Source organism: Branchiostoma lanceolatum, chromosome 1 (genome assembly GCF_035083965.1).
Source record: "Branchiostoma lanceolatum isolate klBraLanc5 chromosome 1, klBraLanc5.hap2, whole genome shotgun sequence".
Classification (NCBI taxonomy): domain Eukaryota; kingdom Metazoa; phylum Chordata; class Leptocardii; order Amphioxiformes; family Branchiostomatidae; genus Branchiostoma; species Branchiostoma lanceolatum.
The window spans coordinates 32,251,672-32,260,035 of record NC_089722.1 but is presented as its reverse complement, the minus strand read 5'-3'; positions in this window follow the sequence as shown (position 1 = coordinate 32,260,035).

Here is an 8,364-nt window from a genome sequence, read left to right as displayed (position 1 = left end):
TCAGACGGCAGTGTGAGAAGTCGGGCGGAACTGAGAAGAACGCCGCCACACGTTTCACAATACGTCATCATTCGGACAAGAAACCTTTAATTACAAGGCTCAAATTTTATTCATGATGAATATATCAACCATACATGCCACTTGGTCGATTATTTTCGTCTCACAAACTAGTGACACAACAGCCTAGTTTCTACGGGTCGGCTTAGGTGTGTTTTACCGGGCCCAGTCTGCTAAATTGACCCGTTACTGTCAGATTGTCTTCTTGGCCGCCATATAGAGTTTCGCAGCCACCGTAGTTTCGCCGCCACCGTAGATCCAAGGCCACAAACCCACACACGAGCGGGCTAAGCTGTCTGGGCGGGTGGGCATCCCTCCCAGCGCCGTAGAGATATCGGGGAGCCCCCGATGGTATGTTTTCCAGGCTAGTGACACAAGGGTCAATTTGCAGGTCGGAACGTATTCTAACCAAGGAGGTTAAAATATCATTTTAACCTCCTTGTTCTAACAGATAACATTTTTACTTTGACAATGCAACCTCCTTGCTCAGCCAAAGATTTTAATTTCTTTTTGATACATACTTTTTTAGGACATGGGCGCACAATACTTCTTCTCGGGACAGTTTTGACACGCTTCTTGAGGAGACTTTTGTTAAGGTGTGGAGACATGTTCTAGTGAACACACCTAGTCGGTTCAGACGACAGTGTGAGAAGTCTTACAGAACTGAGAAGTACGCCGCTACCGTGTCACACGTTTCACAGAACTGTGGAGTACTGTCATTCCGACACGAAACCTTGGAAGAGGCTGGATTTAGCTCATGATAAGTTATGTAAAGCTTCTGACAGACACAATAAATGGTCGATTCATGTATGTCTACCTTTTTTCTTCTTCTCATAAACAGCGCACATATGGGCCACCTTGCATTGAAAATAACCGCGGATGACCACTTAGAAACGTATCGTAGACTAGCAACGTAGTTTCATCTTCGTCATTTGTTTTACATGTATGCTTTATCAAAGTTTATGTTTTTCGTCATGTTCGTACACCGTCAATAATTGTTGTACACTTGTAATTAGCCTACGGGCATGAAATTGCAATTAACTTATTATAATATGGCGGATTGATTTCAATTTGGTCTTACAGTTACAACCTAGCTTTGCAAGATTTTTAGATCCCAATCTAATTCATCGTTTCGTATCAAAGTGAATAAAAGTTTTCCATATTAGACGGGTCACTCTTCATAATCTTCACAAAGGCTTTGAAACTGAACTTATTAGAAAAGACAATATAATACATCAATCTCCAAGCAGATCTATCGGTGGCTTTTGGATACTCCTTGGCCCTTTTGATACCGTCTTACCACCGATAGATCTACTTGGAGATTAGTACTAGTAATACATCACGGTAGCGCCCTATTCATCCGACGTGCCTATAATAATTTGCCTATCATCATATGATAAGTAATAAAAATGTATAATGTATACAGAAACCCCGTCTCTTTGTAGAGCCTAGGGGTAAGAGGCGCTACGTCGATGTCCAAAGTGCGTACTCAAATAGTGAGGAGCTAGTCTCAGGCATCACTTTTTTAGTGTTTATTAGCAAAATTGAAAAAGGTTATTAGCCTACAATTTCTTTTTTTGTGTGACTGTTGTAGCTCAGGAATTTATCATTACAACTACTTGGCTATATTTGTACCCAGAGAGCCTAGGTATTCAAACTTCTTGCTGCTAGTATGTCACTGCGTTCACTCTGTTTATGACACGGATCCTTTTGGGGCATGAACTCGCAAGTTTTCACACTTCTGACCAGACGTTTGTAAAGGTGTGGAGAAGTGTTCTAGTCGTGCGGTTCAGACGACAGTGTGAGAAGTCTTACAGAACCGAGAAGCGCGCCGCCGCCCCGCCACACGTTTCACAGAAATGTGGAGTTCTGTCATTCCGACAAGAAACCTTTGAAGAGGCTGTAATTAATTCATGATAAATTATGTATAACCTGTGTAGGTGTCTGTCTTTTTTTAACAGTTGCAGTGTAAGATACCAATCTATGTCGTCCTGTAAGTTTTGCAAGCAATGTCACGTTCTAATTTTACATTGCAGTTATTTATTGTCCTTATCAGAGTTGTAGAAATGCAATTTAAAAAGACAGTGGGTTCAATAAACCTGGTCCGTAAAAAAGTCGACATTTGTATTTCATTTTGGGATAGATGTACACAAAGACCATGTTAGTGAGTGATAAATGATGTTAAGGCCCCCATTTCACTAGACGGCGATCACGCTGTGACCTAAATTGGGTTTCGTGTAATCCTTGATTTAACAATTGTTATATTAATCAAAATGTAAAAGTATGACTAAAAAGACAACAAAGCATTAAAAAGATTTTTTTAATTTTTTGAGCGCTCTTTAAAATCACTTCATCGCGTGGAATGGGGGTGTAAAGGCCCTGTCACACTTGTGCGTATAGACAAGTCCGCATGAGTTGCGTAGTAACATGTTTATGGCTTAAGTTTGCAGCCGAATAAGTGATTTCTTAGGTTCGATCACTAGGCTGCACAACGGTGGGTCAAAGTAGAAAACAACTTTTTCCCCGCAAACCTTACTAAGTACTTAAACCATAAGAAATTTTAATGCGCAACTCACGTACCTTTGAATATACGCAAGTGTGACAGGGTCCTAACATTACATGGGTGGCAAAATAACTCAAAAATGGAGGGGGGCTATTCTTATCAGGCATAGCTGTGTATCAATGCTATTAGGCTAAAAGTGCGATTCACGTTTCGATTGTTCTAGCTCAGAAGATATACTTACAAACAGGACAATACCTTTAACCAAACAGTGCAGCGTTTTTAATCCGCTTAGCTCGCTCGGTCACCGTGTTTGTTTGATAGTTTTTTTTTACACTAATAATCTTTGTAGGGCATGATTTCGCCAGGTTTTTAAGTTCTGACACGATTCCTGAGGAGACATTTGTAAAGGTGTGTTGAGTAGACACGTCAGTCGTGAGTCAGACGACAGTGTGAGAAGTCGGGCGGAACTGAGAAGTACGCCGCCGCACGTTTCACGATACGTCATCATTCGGATAAGACTCCTTTGAAGAGGCTAGAATTTATTCATGATTAATTATGTATGTCTTGTTACAGACAGGAGCGATCGTTTCATACATGTCTGTCTGCCTCTGTAGTCCCACAAACAAATTATTTCATACAAGAGTCACGTTGCAATAGGAACAGTTATCCTCTAAAATTGATAATATATTACTCGACGTTTACTTTGTACAAGGAGGTTTCAGAAAAAAAAATCTTTGGTTTGTAGCAAGCGACTTACAAGAAATATATTTACCGTAGCACTCAGCATATCTATATGATACCCACATACAAAAAAAAATACAAAAAGAAGCTAAACTATCCATGGATTTAAGTACACTACTGCAGACTACTAGTACTTTTTCCCAGAGCAAAGTGTTTGTTTAATTGATTCTGTTCTCATGAATACGATCTCGTCTGATGTCGCGCCAATCACGACACTTGTCTGTTACGGCGCAGTTCGGAAAGAGTCGCCAAATACTAAGAAACAATAGATTCCTCACTTTTTTAAGACAAAGTAACACATTTTGTTGACTAGTTCAAGCCCCTGGCTATGGAAAAAAAAAATTTGACAGTCATGTGAAAAACTATAAGAAAAAAGTCACCATTGGATGTGTTTGTGATACAATTTTTTCCAATTCAGTTTAGTTTTACAGTAGAAATTCAACTGAATTCTGCTAGTATTTCTATCCTTTTGCGAAGTGCATAGTCTATACCAGACTAACTACGCCGGCTATAGGAAGAACATTTGCCAGGGTTTCACTTGCAAGTGCAGGAGGTCCGATCCAACATATTTGTAAAAAAATTGTGAATATCAAAATGTTAACATTTACTGCATGCGGCTATATTAGCATTTCAATTGATAGACTCACATAGAGACACAAATATAATTTCATAACGTAAGCATTCATACTTCCTTTTGATACCCTTAATCATACCCTTAAATCGACGCATGTATTTGAAAGAAACAGTATTATCAAGGCATTCTCAATAATGTCTGGAACCAAGGAGGTTTAAACCTCCTTACTTGAACCAAACACTTGGTTATCTGAAGTGCCCATGCGTTGAAGATCACTGATTCTGTATTGATATTTTTTTCTGAATGTGGCGGTCTCAGAACATACCCGGCGCAAATATTAGAGTTGACGTCGTTATGTACAATACTTAAATTTTCGTCATTCTGACAATTTTTGTCCCGAACCCTTTTCCTTTCAGTTTCTCGGTACAAGCACCAGGTTTCTAATAAACCTCCAAGGTACAAAATGATGTGACCGTACGAGCCGTTCTCAACAAGCGTGTCTGCACAAAAACAAAGGGAGCAGTTCGAGACCAGGTGAGAACTACTTAAAGACAAAAGAAGTCGACCCTTGAGACGCGCACTCCACCTGTGTGCGCCTATTAATTACTTCTCACCTTTCCTGATTTATCTCTAAAACACGGCGGCTTCTTTGAGACATGGATCTTCATTCATGTGATAATATATCTGATTTGTACCTTCTTTGATCCATTGTGACAAGCTCTTGTTGATTCTTCATTGTTTAAAACATAATTTAGATGTCACCTTAGCTTTTTAATCGCAGAAAATTAGCTACCTATTTCTGCTGTCTAAATAGAGTATAGTTAGCCTCTACCAGGCTCTATAGGACGCTGGAAATATCGTAGAAATTGGCCAAATAGACGGATAACATGCCAGAGAAGCTAGTCCGCTATAGAAGTTACAGTTTGGAATATTGGACCCTCTATTTTTCCAGCCATCCGCGGGGCCTGGTAGAGGCTAGATTATAGTACGCATGCGTTATATTTTTCCAATATTTCATAAATTTCCTCTGGTCTTTCTTGCAAATATCAAATATCATACTTACGATTGAAAGTGCATAGCTTAAAGCAAGGACATTATTTTTCCACCTTATTTTCAATTATCAGAAATGGGAACTTGCCATGTGTAAATTTTAACACTATTTGTTGTAAGTTGAGTTGCTATTGAGGTGTCACGGATTCCGGGTCTGTTCTGGGAATGACTAGGCACACCCAGATGTAATCAACTTATTATTCAAGGTTCACTAGATGCCGTTTTGTAAGTTTTGTACAGCTAGTGATGATAATAATGTTCTCTAGTGTTTACCTTATATTCATGCTCGCAGGGCTAAACGTGATGTTTTGGAAACAAGGAGACACACTTTGTAGATAAAATGCGTCTCATTTTCAACATGTGTTATAGTTGTTACAGAATTTTAATGACTGATTCACGACAAGTTTTCCCGTTTGAGTGATTGTACGACACTTTCACAACTGTTCCAAGAACACCCTTGTGTGCGCTCGTGTGTGTGTGCAACTGTGTATGTGTGTATGTATATGCAAGGAGGTATATGTGTGTGTGTTTGTATGTGTGTATGTGTGTGTATGTTTGTGTTTGTATATTGTATATATACGAATGCATATGAGTGCGTGCATGTGTGTGTGTATGTGAGTGAGTGTGTGTGTATGTGTGTACCTGTAACTGTGTATGTGTGTGTATGTGTGTGTGTGTGTGTGTGTGTGTGTGTGTGTGTGTGTGTGTGTGTGTGTGTGTACATGTGTGTGCGTGCAATTAACTAGTACCTTATCAGACATAATCTCCAAGCAGATCTACACGGTGCACCGAACATCGTATATGCTAGCCAGAGAAGCTCCAGTCAGCCAGATAAGCTCCAGTCCGCACCGTAGCTTATCTGACTGACTGGAGCTTCTCTGGCTAGCATATACGATTTTAGGTGCACCGTGTAGATCTGCTTGGAGATTAAATCAGACATGCCAACAGACAACCAGACATTAATTCTATGAGTCACAACAAAAGTCAAATCTCGGGCCGCATTCATCGTTTAAGTTTACGACCTGCGACCTTCAAAACTGCCGTTTGACATTTCACACTGTATTTGTTAAATTGGTGTAAGCAAGGAGCTTCAAATGGTGGGAGTGACATTTTAACAATGTCCTTGATTAAAAGAGGTCCTTGCTTTATTAAATCATCTGTACGCATGTAAATGTCATTCAGTTCATTTCGTCAATTTCTCGATCTAAAAACAACAAAGGGGAGTTTTGTGCTTATAAATATCGTCGATGTTAGGAATCTTGCCAAAAAAATGGTAGAAAAGACCAAGAACATCATTGAAAACACGTGCCTAAAAATCAAGATATGTGCATTCCTTCAATTCTCGTATTACACTTAGAAGAAAATGAATTATGTCCATATCTAGCATATGTGCTAACCCGTCAATGTGACAGTTGAACACATGTTTTGATGTACTGTGTTTGTTAATCAGGGAATTATAGGTCGCCCGACTTCATTAATTCTAATTTACAACCTTGCCCGGTTGTAAATAGAATAAACTTTATTAGCAGTGTCCTCGTTTTGTCGATTTGTTTGTCATCATGGATTATTAGACAGTGAATTGTACATATAATGTCTAATACTGTTTTGTTTCATGTTACGCTAATATTTTGTCTGGGGCGGCAAAATAGTGCAATCCTTCCACATTTAATGAATGAATGAATGAAGACCTTTATTGCACACACATACCCACTGGGTTCAGTACAGGTCACAACAGAAAACATCACAGTTTGCAAAAACATATATACATATATATATACAATGATAAGCTAGCGCTGATTACGTTAATTTGGCCTCTTCAGTCTTCTCGCATCTTAGTAATAGTGTAGATATAAGTACAGGTGTGTTTAATAATCAAGGGTTTATCTAAAGCCATTAGAAATATGAATTTTTCCACGTTGCCAAGATGTATGAAATGGGGAAACCTACATTGAAAATATACGGCATAGGACAGCAGTCACAAATGGTCCAATTAAATGAGTGAACTATTAGGGAAGATTGTAAATACACCAAATTCAGGTCTTAAAGAGAATTGAGTAATTCATGCTGACATTCTTATGACAATGATACTAAAAACGTCAAAGGATTTTTGTCTGATATTTTCAAATATAGATATCTAACCTTCATGTATACGTATACTATTGTATTTTAATTCGTAGGGCAAGTTTTTTTGTTTCAGGAGGACGTAGACGAATTAGATTTTGTATACGACGAAATAGAGATCAAGCTTTGTATCCCCAAGGAGGTTAAATTTTAACCTCCTTGGTATCCCTTTACTTCATGTCTATAAAATAGTTTAGCAAGAAGTCAACAAAGTAGCAGAGAACAGAACGTGATCAGAAAACATTAGCCTCTACCAGGGCTGCGCGGATGGCTGGAAAAATGATAGAAATTGGCCAATACATGAGAGTGAATTGTATGCTAAAGGAGTCGGTTACGGAGAGAGGGTCCAATATGGCTTCTACTATTTTTCCAGCCATCCGCGGAGCTTGGTAGAGGCTAAGAAAACATGGCAATATCAAAGCGACAGCCGTAGGAATGTCTGCAGTGTAGGCTAAATATGGTTTCCGAAACCTTGTGACAAGTTCACGCCGAGCCGTCTAGCGCACGTCACAATCAGACGACAGTATTCACACATCAGCGAAACCCACGCGCGATGTCAAACGATAAACCGACTAGAATTTGAATATTAACAAATGTTAGCAATTATTCAATTTTCACCCAGGTTTGATATGCTAAAATATCATAATTTGTCTCAGTGAGACAGAACGACAAAAGGGACTGTGGTACATGTTTCACAAGTTGGACACTAGGTGTTAAGTGACAAAGTCTCACCGACAACAGTGGGCCAAGTGTACCGACTTTTCCCACGACCTCTTTAATCATTTTATGCTGCCTGCAACAATTAGGTGTCAGTTTAGAGAAGATTTCATAAACTTTTGTTCCTACTGAAACATGACTAATCTTCGTATGAAACCCGCCATACGGCGTATAATTGGCGTAATAATTCACAACTTTACACATTGATATCATAAGTTATGTAAAGCAAGGAGGTTATTTTAGGTCAGACGACAGTTTGAGAAGTCGGACGGAACTGAGAAGTACGCCGCCGCCTCGTCACACGTTTCACATGTCACGTACAGAAAGTTGTCATTCCGACATGAAAACACGTACACGTTAAAAACCTGCCGGAACCCCTCCTCTGCACATTCATAAAAGGCTTTATGCCTTATGATTATGCCCCGAAATTTGGGTCGTGTGCTTTATTTATTGCTCAGGCTTTATTTATTGCTCACCCCTCGTATCTCACAACGTATGTCATTATGTCTGGATATACTAGAATCTTCAATGGTTACCATCGTTCAAAACGCGTGTAATATAGTTTCCCTGACCACATCTAATGTTCATAAAAGTCACTCTT